At 39.1% G+C, this 17,567-nt stretch overlaps 1 protein-coding gene and 1 long non-coding RNA gene across 2 annotated transcripts in view; both read right to left on the bottom strand.

The window, feature by feature from the left end:
- LOC131250906 (2-alkenal reductase (NADP(+)-dependent)-like) overlaps positions 1–17,567 on the bottom strand; it is a 107,385-nt gene that overhangs the window by 31,956 nt on the left and 57,862 nt on the right. The window lies entirely within an intron of this gene.
- Positions 2,629–3,057, bottom strand: LOC131250915 (uncharacterized). Its single transcript, XR_009173494.1, has 3 exons — positions 2,975–3,057; positions 2,767–2,871; positions 2,629–2,669 (listed from the first exon to the last, which is right to left on the bottom strand). It is a non-coding gene; the product is annotated as an uncharacterized LOC131250915 (long non-coding RNA).

Here is a 17,567-nt window from a genome sequence, read left to right as displayed (position 1 = left end):
TCTACTGTGATTGTTCAATAGCCTCTGAAAAGATATCTAAGACAGTACAAAAGAAACAAGCATTTGTTCAGAAAGATAACTAAGACAGTACAAAAGAAACAAGCATTTGTTCAAACAGAAAGATAAATATTTTTTAAACTTAACAACATTTTTTAAGATTGGCAATGGAATGATTAAGTTGATTACCCCATCAGATTTAGAAATGATAGAATGCAGATTTGGTGTGGAGTCTTCACTTTCTATTTTAACAGTTACATGTATATCTGCACCACAGCCCGCAGACACTATATCTGCACCATAGTTACATGTATATTTCTTATTGTCATCTCTCAAAATTCTCCATCCACTAAAACAAAATCCTCAAACATTCCATGAAAATTGAAGATAGAAAGGGAAAATGAAAACACTAAACCTTAAGCGCCAACTCCTTGAGATCACAGGACGTTGCCTGGTTAACCATGATTTCCCTCATTTTTCTGCGAATCTGTCTGATTTGGCTTGACTGGGCATAACAGGTTTGCTTAACCTGGTTAGGGCGCCTCTTGGTGATTCCAATCCAAAACATTCTCAGGGTGTAGTTGTCTGTCGTCTTCACATGTACATGCGCCTCGATCAAGGTTTGCCACTTACGGACTAGCGATCTTAATTTGTCGGTTGTAAAATCCTGTAGGACTGATCCTCATCAGCCTGAAGGTCAGCCAAGGAACGCTCAAACACTCGGTGTTTGAGACCTTCATTCTGCAAGTTACAGACATTAAAATAAATGTGAGGCTTGTGACTTTAAACAGACATTAAAAATACTGTAATAATGTCTTCATACTGCACTTCTAATAGCAAATATTCAGCATACAATTTGCTCCTTAGATTTCCACCATTGGAAACTCATTTTCTAACTTTAAATAGTATCATTTTCAATACGGCCAAGCGTGTCAACACATTTAATAAGCTGTCCTTCATATTCCAGTAATTCGTAAATAATATGAAATTACTGTGCTCCATACTCAGAAAATGCTCCAGCTCCCTTAGATCACTATAAGTTACTGTGCTCCTAGTATAACCAAAGAAAAAGATCCAAATACAACTTCACCTTGAACTGCAGGGTACTGTTGATAGCATCACTTATCAGCTCCCAGTTTGGACCCATATCATGCATGAGGACAACAAGTGCCTGAAATAAGAAAATTTTAGTTAGGGAGTTCTTAATTGTCCTTGCAATTAGATTTCATATTTATTCTATTTACACGGGTTTCAATTTCTCAAAATCATTAAAATGACCAAACAGAATTTTCAAAAACAGAGTGTCTCCATAAACATCATAATCCACTGAATGTAAAATCATAAGATACAACATGAATGAACTTATAGGCCAATGATCCTGTTAAGTTCCATGCGTACCTCTAAGAATTGTAAGGCCATATGCCAACATATGCGAGCAAATCTGCCAGCCTGCAAGCAAAAATAAACTCAAAAATTATAACAGCTTCAAAAAATGAAAAAAAAATAATGATAAAACTCACCTTGAAGCCCTTCCCCCTCCTCCTTTACCCGGGCTTGGGACCGGCAATGCAAGGAGTTGCATTGGCGGAGTTAAAAAAGGGCTTAAGCTCCATTTGGTTTGAGATAAATTTACATTCATAAACACCAATGTGATGACCAAATGGAGCCTAAGACTATAAATATATTCAAATATATAGTGCAAAATTCAAGCAGACTATAAATATCGATGAACTATAGAGTACAAAAAAAAAAAAAACAAGCCAAACATCATGTAGAGTAACTACTTAGGCCAAACATCATATAGAGTAACAACTTAAGCCAAAAAACAGCATCATGTAAGCCCCAATCAAAACCCACTTAAGCCAAATTACTATATGTTCAATTATATAGTACTATATTTGTTCAAATTATAGGAATCTCATTGATTGCTTCCCCCATTGCACAAGTGATCCCGGACCGGCCTCTCCAAGTGTAGATGCGAATCCATCTTCTTTCCACAAAGGAGCATCAATGTGTATAATCTCAGTTAGGATAACAACAAAAGCTCCCTCTGCTAATGGCTCACAATGGACAACTGCATTTGGACTAACTTCGTGTACTTGACCACGAGCAACAACACTACGTAAGCCCCAACCAAGCAACTCGCATTTCTTACCAATATATATCGTATCCGACTACATGTACACATATAAAATGGCGTTAGTATTATTAGCATTTATAATATAATTGTAAGCTTATTACATTAGTGAAATTATAATTGCATACCGATGATCCCTGAGTAGATTTAGTCACTGGTGGTGATGGGAGGTTTTGACCAGACTGTGCCTCTTGATGCATACCCACCCAGGACTTTATATCAATCAATGATTTCTTTATCTCTAATATCTCCTGCGCTAGGCCTTCTCTTTCTTTTGCCATATTATGTAGCTTTGAACGGGCAGGGGTTGACTTCTTCAGTCCTGTTTTGCTTATCGAGCAACCCAGACCACGCATTTGTCCTCTACTATCAGAACCAACCAACTGTAAAATATTACAAATCAAGTTATTAGGAAATTCATAATTATCGTAAAACTTAAGTAATTTTAAAACTTTATTAGTACCTATGTAAGGGCATCGTCAACGCCGATCATCTTAGAAGCAGGATTGCTACTATAAAGCTCATCTAGTTTTTGCTGTGACAAAATTAATACAAATAAACGTAAAATAATTTAAAGTTATATAATGACATTTCATAATGGTACTAGTTAGTGGTAAGAGGGGTGCACTTACAACAAGGTCAGGATACTGGACGACTTTGTCCTTGCTCGTATGGGCTCTTAAGTAGACATCACCTCTACCTATCTCGGCATCAGAGGTAAGATTCCTCTCCATCGCCTTTGGCACATAACATATCGTTCAAATACACATCATTAATAGAGTTAATTAGATCAAAATTAAATTTAATTTTAAACTATAATACCTATCTTTATATACATACCATCTGATGGCGAGTAACAGCCATGCTACGCCTCCCAAGACATGCAGGTCCTTTTAGCTTTGCCTGATTGACTTTATTCCTTGCACTTACTCTCTTTAATTGCTCGGTGTTGTGTTGATCCACAAAGGTCCTCCAATCCTCCATAGGGACACCTGGGGGGGCAGGACTATCTCTAACAACTATAGGATCGTTGTTTTTTATATATTGTTTAGTCAACCTTTTCTTATAATTTCTCCATGTTTCATTGATGTGTTGTGTTATATACCAAACACCTGCATCCCAACTTTGACCCTCAAACTCATAAAACAGTGACAATGTTTCTATAACCTTTTGAATGTGTGCACAAGGCACCTGGCAAAAGTCCTCGTATATGATCGGGATATGAGCACGGGCTAGGACACCGATATGCGATGCAAAGTCTCTGTGATTGGGACTGTCCTCATTCGGTTGCCCGAATTCATTTGTCTTAAGGACTTTTTTCCTATTAGGTTGCACATGTAAAGAAGCACCCTTAGTAGGGCCTCTCTTTCTAGATGAAGAAGAAGCTGGCACATCTACATAAAAAAGAATAATAATTATATATAAACATCGTTGATTACCGCCAATATATAAGAAAAATGAAATCTACATATCTAATTAATGAGAACTATCTTGTTACCTTTGGTGTTGCTTGCATTTGCAACCAATGCCTCTGGCTGTGAGTCCATGTGCTTATTTATATGCTAATAGAAAAAAAAAAACCTAATGGTTAAGAAACAATTTAGATAACAGATAAAGCACAAACAATTCACTATATTATCCATACCTTCATTATATTTCCTTCGATATATATCATTTTGTTACATGGATTAAAAATACAAAGAATTCAATAGATTCTCCTTGATCGCTTTCTTTTCTTTGTTTTCTTAACTACAACGCTGACTTCTTCAGGTTCATTGAATATCAACTCATCGGCATTTGCTAAGGTGGTGAGATCAGGTCCTACATCAGCATTAGTTACAGCCTTCAATCGTTCTGATAGAAGGCATGTCTCCTCTTTGACAAAAATCTTTTTTGGAACCTCCAAGACCACGTGCCATTCAGGATTTTTATGATCTTTGGAGTAGAAAACTTGTACGGCATGCTCCGCGAGGATGAACGGCTCGTCACCCACTTTGTCTGAACTATAAAGACTAGATAAATTTACTAATCTCAGATTCGCTTCAACATCAACAGCAACACCATGATGTGTCACCTTCACCCAATCACACTTAAATAGGATGGGCTTATATCCTGTACGGTACTCTAATTGGATAATTCTATGAAGGACTCCATAGTAAGGTTGATTTTCATCCACTGTATTTATATCCTTAGCACTAGATCGGAAAGTGGTCATACCCTCTGTCATAACCCCACTATTTTGGTTCGTTTTATTCTCCTCATATTCCTTAGTGACAAAAAGGAAACCATTAATACAATACTTATTGTATTGCGTAGCAAAAGCTAGAGGTCCTCTCACTATATCTTTGAATTCTTCTTCGTTAGATTCGTTGAACTCTGTTTGTCTCTTCAACCAAGGTATGAATTCATCCTCGCTAGGCACCTTGTTAGTCCTCCTGTAGCATCGTTGCAAGAAATCTTTGTACTTCCTGTGGGTTATTCGATACCAATGTTATATTGAAATTGCATAAAGTAAAGAAGATATATATGAGCTAAAAGTACATACCCTTCCCACGCATCATAGCTGGGATGACTCTTCATGACCCAAGTACGAGCTTGTTCATATTCGATACCCATTAGGATAACACTTTGACTCGAACCTACTGGACCAACATTGTCATCATTAGAATCATCATCAATAATTTCTTGTAACTTTTGTGGTTTTGGAATGACTCCATCAAAACGTTTTTCCAGCTTTTCCAAGAGGCTTGTTTTATGTTTTCCTCTGTATTGGTTGCAGTATATAACCGTCTCCTCTTGGATGTATTGTTCTGCAATGCAACCCTCAGGTTGCGTCTTGTTATGGACATAAGCCTTGAATATCTTCATGAACCTGACAAAAATAATGATACATTACATATACATGCATCTTTAGACATTTCACCTATTTACTCTTACTAAGTTCATAGCGTACCTTTCGAATGGATACATCCATCGATAGTATACAGGACCACATATGCGAGCCTCGTAGGCCAAGTGGATGGTAAGATGCATCATCATGACAAATATCGATGGAGGGCATATAATCTCAAGCTGACATAACGTCCTAGCCATGCCCCTCTCGAGAGTAATGAGCGTTTGAAGGTCTATGGTTGACGAGCACAAGGCATTAAAGAAGGTGCAAAAGCTTATAATTATAGGACGAATGACCTTCCTATCCTTGAATGCATACTGGATAAGAACCGGGAGTAGATGTTGCATCAACACATGATAAGAATGAGACTTCATTCCCTTTAAATCCATGCAATCTTCTGTTACAATGGTCTTCCAGTTCACACTAAAACCAATAGGAACACGCAGATTATGTAAAGTTTGAATGAAAAGCTTTTTCTCTTCTTTTCTTAGACAGAAAGGACCTTGTTTCTGAATCGTCTTGCCATTACTCTTTTTCAGCCATAGACGCTTCTTAATTCTCAACCATTTCAGGTCCCTGCGCGCATTAACATCATCCTTGGTTTTGCCGGGCGTGTTCAACATCAAAGCGACAAGGATTTCACATATATTTTTCTCGACATGTATAACATCAAGGTTGTTGTAACGCCCCGATTTTTAGGACCCGAGTATATGACCCGTGTCCCAAAAACCCGAGTGTTAGCTTTAAAGGATGGTCAAATTCGAGTGTACTTTTTTTTTTCCTTTATCAGAGTAAGCAAATGAGCGTAGTGTGGACAAATCGACATAAAGGAAAATTTCATTATCATTCAAATTTACAAGAAGCTGCCCATAATGACTTATACAAACCATGAATTTAACAAGTACAAAATTTACAAGCATTTAATACATGAAGAATAGCGGTAAGCATATAAGCCGCAAGATCACGCAGCTCCTCCAGGTAAATACAGCCATGCATCCCTGGCAATCGTACTCTGCTCCTCATCAAGTCTGAACATACATATCACTAAAGCCACCTGTACTACCTGTACGGTTGTATATTTGATGGATGAGTGGCCAACTCAGTGTGAATTTTCCTCAAGATTACACACCGCCGCATTAGGTAAGAAATAGTATAAAACATCTAGACAACCAAAACAGAGTAAATGCAGTCTTATTAGGTGCATGGATGCATGAATGCAATCATCGACCCGGGTAAATCATCCGGACGGTCGGAGCCCCAGGAAAAACATCCAGACAGGCAATGGGGTCGTCACCCAAAGATGTGAGTGGTCATCAGCGCAACACGCAGCGTAATCGTATGGGCATGAGTGATCCAAGTCATCATCATAAATCGATCGGCTGGTCATTAGCGCAACTCGCAGCGTAATCGTATGGGCATAATGATCCAAGCCGTCGTAGTATGCTATGCATGCATGATTAGCCAAGTCATTATTAGTCCATTTACAACCAGCCAATTTAGATAAGCTCAAAGGTCACTACGGGGAGCACATGGCCCAGCGTAGGCCGACAGCTCGGGCATAGTGTCCCATTACCACCATCCCCGGCTCATGAGGCTACCATCTTAGGATGTTTAATGGAAGCCCGTCGACTAGCGGCCAATCATATTACAGTACATGGGGCTTACCATCGCATGGTTACACAGTATAAAACATCGAACCCATATCGGGAAAATAATAGAACAAAGCCACATAGGGCGATATCAAACGAGCCACATAGGGCAATTATCAAAATAGGCCTCATAGGGCGAGTGTCAAAACCATGCGATAAAAGACCATTCTTGAAAACCATTTGGACACAATAACCCTGGATGGTAGGCCCACATCAATGATCCATTTAGACCACTACTCAATAACCACTAAGTCGCAGGTCCATTTTAATCACAACCAGTCGGGTTACATCCCAAGTATGGGTGTACATGTATAGGTGGAGGTTTTCCACTAATGTACCAGTTTAAAGTCCATAAGCAATACACAAATAATTCACAAGCATGAACAAATATATAGGATGAACATTAAGCAGGCAATATAGCAATTCAATTTCCACCAGCTAATACATGTGATTATAAGAGAGAGATGTCAATTATAATTTTTAATAAAAAACTATAACTTAAGCTAATGAGAAGATGGAAAGCCCAAGGGGAAGAATCATCACCTCATGCATTGAATCGCCAATTGGCGTTGCTACGAAGCGCGTGCACCCTCAGGATTGAATCCTACCATGGATTGTGAAGTTGTATGTGAGATCAGGTTTCTACAAAGTACTTAAGGTCAAGGTTAATATGACCTAGGGTTTAGGTTACTTATGTTTAGAGTTTTATTCTAGAGTCTAGTCCCATACTTAGATTTTAGGATTTTAATGTAAAGTTTAGGGCTTCATCTTAGGATTTAGTTCTAAGTTTAGATTATGGAATTTAAACTCTATTTCGTGTGGCCATTAATGGTATTGTTAATGGGAGTAATGAATGGGTAAAATTAATAAATAAATTATTGTAAATTTTAAGAATATTACAACGGCTAATATTATATTAAATTACCTAACAACACACGAGTGGTGATACTAATAGTGACTCATGATAGTAATAACAACGGTAAAAGGGACATATAATGATATCTTAGAGAACAACTTATTAATTTGTACGATTAGGATCATAACTTATGGTTTAGGTTACTTAGACTCAGGATTTCATCCACTAACCTAACTTTAGGCTTTGGCTTAGAGTTTAGAAATCAAATTCATATAATTAATTCATATTAATTTTAGAATGAAGTAAAAGTAGATAATAATTTCCTATTAATGCTATCAATGTTAATCTTATTGTTAATAACCTACATTGATAAAAGGTATAGCATGATAAATGTTGTAACTAACACTAGCAGAATTAACAAATAGTTAGCCATATTTAATAATCGCAATAATTATAGCCACATTAATGATGGTAATAAATACTAAGATTTGATAATTACAGCCTTTGATTATAATAGCTAGTTATAGCATAAATAACTTACCAATGTTCTAATTAAAATTCCAATACGAGGTTTTTAGGGAAAACGCACCTGTAATTCATTTGACTTGAATCAACACAACTTGGCATTTGAGTTGACTCAGCTCAACTCTCTCAATCTCACCTTCTCCCTCTTCTTTCTTTTCTTTCTTTTCTCTTTCATTCCTCCATTCCTCTATCCCTTGCTAGGATGTCCAGCAATGGGTCTGGACAGACCAACCCAGCTCGACTCGCTCAGACTCGATGAGTTGACTCAGTTTGGGCCGGACAGCCCATCTTCTTCTCATTCATTTTCTCTCTTCTCTCTCTCTCTAGAATCTCTCTTTTCTATTTCTTTCTTCTTCTTTTCCTCTCTTGCTTTAGCTGGAAAACTCCAGCAAGGAGGCTGGCGAGACCCAACACAGGTGAGTCAAGTCAACTCGCTTGCCATGCAACCCACCAACCGATCTTGCTTTCTCTCTTTCTATTACATGCCCCTATACTCTCCCTGGTTTTTCACAGGGTCTGGGACAGACCAAACTCGCAGCTAGCTCGAGCTAACCCCAACTCCAATCGCCTAGCTCAACCCAGCGAGTCGAGCAGTCGCACCAGCGACTCGGTTGGGTTGAGCCAATGCCGCACACAAGCACACACACTCCACATTTCAATTGATGGAAGGGATGCTTGGCAGGCCTGAATCCTACCAGATATGCAACTCAGCTGGGTCAGCTCGACTCAATGAAGGCAGAAGATGCCGGCGAGTCGGGTCCCCTTGACTCGGCAGTGAGTGCAACAGTTGCACTTGCCCTCTCCCTCGCTCTCTCCCACTGTTTCTCTCTTTTTCTTCTCCCTGCTGGGACGTCCAGCAGTGAGACTAGATGAACCAAACCCAGCCCAACTCAGTCCAACCTCGGCTCGGTTTGAGTCAGCAACGTGGTGCAGGTGCAGCTGCACCACGTCAACCCTCTCTCTACTCTCTTTCCTTCTATTTCTTCCTCCATTTCTTTTCTTTCCGTTTCTTTCTTCTCTTTCCTCCTTACCTATTCATTCCCTTCACCCCAGCTGCATCAGAACACGGCCCGCAGCAAAACAGGAACCGTGGCTCGCCGAGGAAGAAGACCGGCCATTAATGGCAGATCTCGATGCGGGGCATTTTTCTCAGATCCGAATGCATTGGATGGTCTGATTTGGTGGGATAAAGCTAGGGGATGCTTCAAGTTGAAGCTCCAATGGAGTTTCATAGATGGGTTGGAAGGAAGAAGCTTTCGGATGGGTTTTCTCTCAGGCGGCTGCAAGAATGGGGAATGAGCTCCTGTTGCTTGATCCACGCCCTTTTTTTCCTTTACACTAACGTGTTAGAACCGTAGGATTGACAACAAACGGTCCAGATCGTCCTGGCTGAAACCGTCTCCAAATACGGTGGGCGAATCCAAAACTGCTTGTGGTTTTGTTTGCTAAGGGAGCCCTAAACCGCTCAGCTAAAATGGACGGCTGAGATTGCTTTGGATGGACGTCCGAGATCGTGCTAGACGCCCCTCACGCGGATCGCTGATGTGGAGTGGAAACAGTTTCCACTTTTGGAAACGTTGTGTTTCCGGGTCCTTGTTCCACCAGCTCACGAGTGCATGTGGGTGCACCTAGCAGGTGGAGGTTTCAGGGTTTTGGTCAGGGCTGAGGTTCGCACACGATGGACGGTTTGGATCTTTCGTCTGGGTAGTGTGGGTGGACCACGGATCAACCAAAACGGATGCTCGTCCGTCGGCTGCGCAACGAGAGGGAGAGAGAAAAACTCTCCATTTTTGGAGAAGCACGGGTCAGCCCGTGCTGACCGGTCTAACCAGCCTGGTGCACAGCGGGTGCATCCCCTGTGGTGCACATGCGACGCAGGTGTGGGGTCCACCGTGATGTTTTTGAGAAATCCACACCGTCTAAATGATTCTAGAGGTCATATTAGGTCACCTAACTAAAGATGAGGTGGATCCAAAGCCTAGGTGGGGCCCACAACTTGATTTGGGTCGTATTGGTGGATTCCTGCAATTCCAACGGTCGGATCATATCAAATTTGAATGACAACGGTTAAAAGGGCTAAGGGATCTATTCAGGCAACCGGGACCACCTACGCTATGAATTTAGAATATTAAATGCTATTATTAGAATAAGTTTTAATGTTTATTATTATTATTATTATTATTATTTTCCTTTATATATTTTGTTATATATAATTTATATTAATACAAATTGTTAATATATAAATTATATGAATATCAGTATGCAGAGATTAATAAATATGTATTATTATTTGTATGGTCATATATGTGTTAGGTTTTTAAATTTTATATAAGTCATTAGATTTTCTAGTATATTTTATTTTTATGTATTACAGATTCTATAGTTCGTAATTTATATTAATGAGGTTGTAAGTATATGCACATAACATGGATTATAGTTACATATCAATTTAACATGAAATTTTCCATCTTTACAAAGTACACACACTTCATAGTTTATATATTTAGGTTGCATTATTTATACATTTATATTAAATTAATTTATATGGTAACACTCGAGTATTGCAAAGTACGGGGTGTTACAGTTGTGGCACACGGGAATATCTTTCCAATACTCTAGATCAAATAATATAGACCGTTTGAAGAACCACGGTGATTCAACGTCATCGATTAGCTCTTGTCGGCCTCCATCAATACCTCTTCTATTCTTCTTCCCAGACTTCCCCCACCGCATATTGAGGTTCGCAGTTTGTCTTTCGACCTCAATCCCATCCAGACGGATCGGTTGTCATCGTATCTCCACTTTCTTATTGTAAGTGCCAGTACTTGTGTCCTTTCTAGCCTGGTCCAACATTGGCAACCACCGTCTATGGCCCATATAAACATGTTTCTTTCCATACTTGAGTCGCAAGGAATCTGTGTTGGGACCACATACAAGACAACCATATTTACCCTTCGTTCTACAACCGGAAACGTTGCCATATGCTGGAAAGTCATTGATTGTCCAGAGTAGAACTGCACGCATATTGAAATTGCTTTCATGGTATGCGTCGAACGTCATGACCCCTTTCTGCCATAAGTCTTGAAGTTCATCAATCAATGGTTGTAAGTAAACGTCAATATCCTTTCCCGGTTGTCACGGTCCCTCAATGAGTAAAGTCAATATAGTAAATTGAGGTTTCATACAAAGCTTAGGTGGAAGGTTGTACGTCACACACATAACGGGCCATGAACTATATGAAGCGCTATAAGTGCCGTATGGGTTAAACCCATCAGTAGCCAAACCCATTCGAACATTACGAGACTCAGCTGAAAAATCCGTATACTTGTCATCGAGATTCCTCCATGCAATAGAATCAGCTGGATGCTCCATCTTTTCATGTTGCAATTTCCTGGTTGAGTGCCAGGACATTTCTTTCGCCAACCATGGCACACTGAACATTCTTTGTAGCCTTGGTGTTAATGGAAAATACCTTAACACCTTGGCAGGTACTTGAAATTGTTTTCTGTCATCATCCATTTCTGTCTTGAGCCTAGAAGCGTTACAAGTTGGACAACTAGTTTTCATCTCATGCTCTCTCCAGTACAAGATGCAATCATTTGGACAAGCATGGATCTTCACATAATCAAGACCCAACTTTGTAATAATCTTCTTTGCTTGGTAGGTATTAGTTGGGGCCTTATTACCAGAAGGCAACACCTTCTTTAGTAGTTGAAGGAGCTCTGTAAAGATTTTTTCACTCCATCCATAGTTCACCTTTAATTTAAAAAGCTGTACAATGAAAGTCAGCACGGTGAAATCTTCTGCCCCAGGGTATAGCTCAGTCATTGCTTCTTGTAGATTTGCTTCAAAATTGTTACGTTCATTTTCCCTAAATTCGCCTTCGACTACAGGGGTCACGTTCGGCTCATCCTGGACAACTTTATCGAGGTTATTACCACCGAGTTCTTGAACGATCGTGTTGTGAACATCATTTAAGTTTGGGACACTATGGCATTGTTGGGAACTTGATGCACGTTCAGTGCACTCAGGTGATACATGCTCACCATGCATGTTCCAAACCCTATATTTTGGATCGAATCCATTTTTCATTAGATGTATTTCCAAATCATCATAAGAAATCGGTAAACGTGCACATCTGCAAGTGGTGCATGGACAAAAAATGGTTTCTCTACCAGGAAGGTGATCTCGCGCAAACTTTAAAAAACTTCTCATTCCAGAAATAAAACATGGGTCCGGAAAACTTAGTGTTATCCACTCCCTATCCATTACAGGTAAAACCCAATTAACCAAATGGTCCTTTTTGAACCTACACCTTACCAAAAAAATAATTAATAAGTATTTTTCACTCATTCACGAATATAATTCTAAACACATGCATCTATGATCTTGATTTGAAATCAACTAAAACACCAAAGAGTTTTGAAGTACTTAGCTAAAATGCTAGTCAGAAATGGTTCATTGTTGTTATCAATGCACAATGAAAAAAGATCATCTATTAGCATCCATACAAGCACAACAACTTACCCAAGGCAAAAGTTCCTTCGTTGCCATGAAAAGAGATCTTTGAAGACTTAAAACCCAGTGCGGCCACCACCATTGTTGTATTATTAGTTGAGGCTCCAAGTAAAATGATGGAAATGGTTAGACTGGAAGGTTCTATAAGGGATTTCAAGGAAAGGTTCTGAATATCCCTTTTAAGTATTTTCTATCAAGAATTCAACGGTGCATCAAACAATTCATTGATAAGAATGTTGTTTGTCAGATTGGCCAGATGAACGTCAACCAAATAGACCTTAATCTATTGGTAGGTCGTGCTTATCAAGAAATCTCTCAAGGCCAATGGATGGTACAACTTAAAGACCTACAGCACAATTAATTGGTTATGGCCGAAACAATTCTAGCAAGAAAGAATGCAGAAAAGATTCCAAAGATGTTCGACTCAAAATAAACTCAAAATGCTGCACTGTTGTGTTTTTCCTGAGTTGTAGGATCCTTCTCTCTCTCTCTCTCTCTCTCTCTCTCTCTCTCTCGCTTTAGACACAGTCACACAGCGTGCTGCTCCTGCTTCTTAGCTGTTTATACTTGACAACATTTTGAAACAGATGGTTCCCCGCTCCCACACCTACTTTGCTTATTTGGTTCCTTGTTTCTATTTTAAAGAAACTTAAAATCGTAGTTCCCTTTTCGTAGTTCCCTGTTCAAGCTATCTATTCTAATTGTGTAACTACTATATTGACGTAGCAAAGTTCTTTGAGTTGAATATATGTGATTTAATTACCAGAAATGAAAGAAAGCAGGAATTGCAACAAGAGGTAGTGGGACCATAAGTGGTTGAAGTGGGCTAGCACCTTAAAAGTAGGGATTCATGCGGCTACTATAAATTTATGCCATTCCTTTTGAGTTGAAAGAAAGCAATCAATTGCAGGTTATTGGATTAACCAGGGGAGTCGCTATTAACGCCTGTTCCAATTGATTTAGCTGCACCCTATTTTCAATTTTGGGTCTTGAAATATTACCACGAATGTACTCTTTAGAATGCCCAAAATGGAAAATGGAGGGTAAGCAAATCAATCAGGTTGGGTGTTGACATCAATACCCTTTACTAATATTTCAGCATCATCAAACAAAATAGTAGTCTGTTGTGAGTATCAAACAACAATATACCCTGAAAGTATATTCCATCAACGGATGGAGAGAGAATACAATCAAACTGAAAATATACTACTCCATAAAATCACATCTCATTGACATTTTAACAACCAACTCCCCTGCATGTTTTAACAACCAACTCCACAAAAATTTCATATTCATTGAAATCAAGTGATTGAAAACATTGATCTAGTAATTGAAATAAAGATAAATGCTATATAGAACACTTTATATGAGTTCTAGTAATTGAAATCATTGATCTGGTGTGCCACCCCATGAGTGTATATAGGCAAACAAATTCGGAAAACCCATCTGTGCAATTAAGATTCAGAAATAAAGGCTCCACAGGCAACAGGTAATCATACAAAGAACTTTCTATCCTTGCATGGCATTTGCTATGATTGAGGTTTGATTTTTTAACCCATCCCACTTTGAAATCCCACCATTGGATTTCTGATCATCCCATGACCACTCCCTAGGCTCTGTCTTCTACAGCCCGTCAACCAATGCTTCTTGTTTGAGTGAACAGTTCCTTTCTCATGCCATTGGTTGGATGACTACTACAGTCCAATAACTTATTGCAGCATTTCTCATCATCATCCAAGCCTCATCATCCAATAAATTGGGATGAGGCTTGATTTGCAATGAATCAAGGTGACGGAGATCAAGAGAGACAGAGAAAAGGGGCCGGAGATCGAGAGAGAGAGAAGAACGCATACCAAAATCCTCTCTGACGATGCAATCTAAGGAATGCCGATGATGATTTTTCTGTTTCAAACAATGGTGCGGGAGAGAGAGAGAGAGAGAGAGAGAGAGAGAGAGAGAGAGAGAGAGAGAAAGGGACAGGAACAATGGTGCCGGAGATCGAGAGAGACAGAGAAAAGAGAAGTGGGAGATTGAGAGTGAGAGAGAAAGGGACGGACGTGAGAGGGAGTGAGAAAGGGACGGACGTGAGAGCGAAATAAAAAAAATTTGAGAGAGGGGGGAAAGAAAAAGGAGCGCGGTTTTCCACATTTTGTACCTGCTACGGATTTACTACGGTCTAAAGCCGTAGCTAAAAATCCATAAAGCCGTAGCTATTATTCCGTCCGTAACCAGCCCTCGGCGTTCACACGTTTGATGGGATCTGGACGGACGAATTTTTTTTTCTATTTGGGGGGTCCATCTTGATGCATTTGACAAATCCACTCCATTCATTAATTTTGAAATTTTTTTATAGGAAATAAGCCCAACAAATCTACAAAATATTTTGTCCAATTGAACCACACCAACTTTCAATGATAGGTATTAATCTCCATTGTTTCCTAACGTGTGGTCCACCTGATCATTCGATCTACTTCATTTTTTGGATCCTACCCTAACATTATTTTTCAAAACGGATAGACGTATTAGATGGAGCATACGAATTTTAATGGGCCTCGTAGAGTCCCTCGAGGGGCTTGGACGGACGTGGGAAGGTGGTCACTTTTAGCTACGGTTTTGGACTTTTAGCTACGGATCTGAGCCGTAGCATATGAGCTACGGTTTATATCCGTAGCCAAAAACTAACATAGTCCGTAGCCGTTGATCATTTTTTTGGTAGTGATTAGTCAAATCATTGTATGGATTAAAACAAGCACCAAAACAGTGACATGAGAAGTTTGATTCCAAAATACTTTCTCATGGTTTCATGCATAATGTAGCTGACAAATGCATATATTCTAAAGTAGATGGTAGTTACATCGTTATTATTTGTCTGTATGTTGATGACATGTTAATAATAAGTAATAAAATGGAAGGTGTAACTGAAACAAAAAGATTTCTATCTTCCGTATTTAAAATGAAGGATCTTGGACAAGTTGATACCATTCTTGGTATCAAAATTAAAATACATTGTGGGGGTTATGCTTTGTGTCAATCTCATTATATTGAGAAGATACTAAACAAGTTTAACCATCTAAATATAAAAGAAGCAAAGACCTCATTTGATCCAAGTATCAAGCTAAAAGAAAATACTGGAAGAATCATTGCACAATTAGAATATGCGAGTGCTATAGGGAGTCTTATGTATGCTATGCAATGCACTAGACCTGATATCGCATATGCTGTGAGTAAACTTAGTAGGTTTACTAGTAACCCCAGTACTGAACACTGGAATGCAATAAGTAGAGTCCTTGGTTACTTAAAAGCAACCAAAGACTTAGGACTATTCTATTCAGAGTTTCCTGCCGTATTGGAAGGATATACCGATGCGAGTTGGATATCGAGTGTAGGGGACAACAAGTCTACTACAGGGTGAGTTTTCACCCTAGGAGGTGCAGCTGTATCTTGGGGATCCAAGAAACAGACTTGCAAAACGCATTCGACTATGGAGTCTGAATTTATAGCCCTGGCTGCAATAGACAAAGAGGCTGAGTGGCTAAGGAATCTTCTATTAGAAATTTCTTTCTGTGTAAAGCCTATATTGGCTGTGTCACTATATTGTGATAGTGAAGCCACATTAGCTAGAGCCTATAGCGGAACTTATAATGGTAAGTCTAGACATATTAGTCTTCGACATGATTATGTCAGACAATTAATTCGAGATGAAATCATTGATATTTCTTATGTGAAATCAAGCAATAACCTGGCAGATCCTTTCACTAAACCTCTACCGAGAGAGGTAGTAAAGGCTACATCTAGAGGGATGGGGTTGAAACTCTTCAACCAAAGTTCCACCAGTGATGGAAACTCAACCTAAAGTCAGAAAATCTCTAATTTTGGGTTTAATGGGTAAGAACAAGTCACTGATATGTGGAAAGTTTTTCAGCACTAAAATTATAAAACCTCATCCATAATAGATAAGTACTGAGCGTTACGATAGAAGGTTGAGTCTTAGAACTCTTAATGAAATCCAGTCTATAAGGACAAGTATCTTATAGTAACGGAGATACTGGAAGGATTTCACCTATATGAACGTAGAGATAGTGCCGTCTCTCATGAGAGTTAGGAGTTTTTCTCTCGGAATCGTTCATGAATTAGGATAAGCACATGGCCATTAATTATGCTGAGCAAGATTGTGGGAACTCTAATAAACACTTAACGAATATGTGTGTGGTATTTCCAATTCTGTTATCTAAGAATAACTGGTTCAAAGCTGCGGTTACTAGTCATTTCGACAGAGTTTTGAAATACTTACACTAAGGAAAGATTAAAATCGAAAGATATCTTTCTTTATGCATATAAGCAAATCATTCTGGCAATATTGTTTAACCGAGAAAATATTTTTATAAAAATCAAGTGGGGGATTGTTGTAAAAATATTGATTTTAATAAAATTATTTTAATAATAAAATATAATATAATATAAAAAGTTGTTTTGAAAAACACTTTTCTACGAGTTTTTTGGGAATAGTCCCACATGGAAAAGAGAAGAGAAAAATCTGTGGTTTATATGAAGGATGTGGAGTATTATAATATTTACCCACCTAGTCCGTGGACTATGGACCTTGCGTGTTCCAGTGCGTAGCACTGGAACACCCGCGGGCACGCTCGCGCTTGGGCTCATTGCGAGGGCGTGGGCATGTGAGGCAGTGTGGCTGTAGAGGTGTTAGTGGCACACTTTGCACTTCGCGGGCCGGTTAGTAGAGAGACTAAAGGACTAAGAGAGAAATCTCTCAGTATAAATAGAGGGACTGAAAAGAGCTGTTGCAGCAGAAACTATAACTACTACATGGCTAGCCCAACAGCTAGAAAACGGCTAACTGTTGTCTCACAACAGTCAGCATGCAGCAGCTTGATGGTCCATGCACAACAGTCAGAAAATGGCCATAAAACGGATAGTTTTCCAATAGCCAGAAATGGCTTAATGGAATTTAAGTCTCTAGACCATAACCCCCTA

The sequence above is a fragment of the Magnolia sinica genome, chromosome 7, assembly GCF_029962835.1.
Source record: "Magnolia sinica isolate HGM2019 chromosome 7, MsV1, whole genome shotgun sequence".
NCBI lineage: Eukaryota > Viridiplantae > Streptophyta > Magnoliopsida > Magnoliales > Magnoliaceae > Magnolia > Magnolia sinica.
The sequence above is the reverse complement of the archived record's forward strand: the minus strand, read 5'-3'. Positions and strand labels throughout refer to the sequence as shown.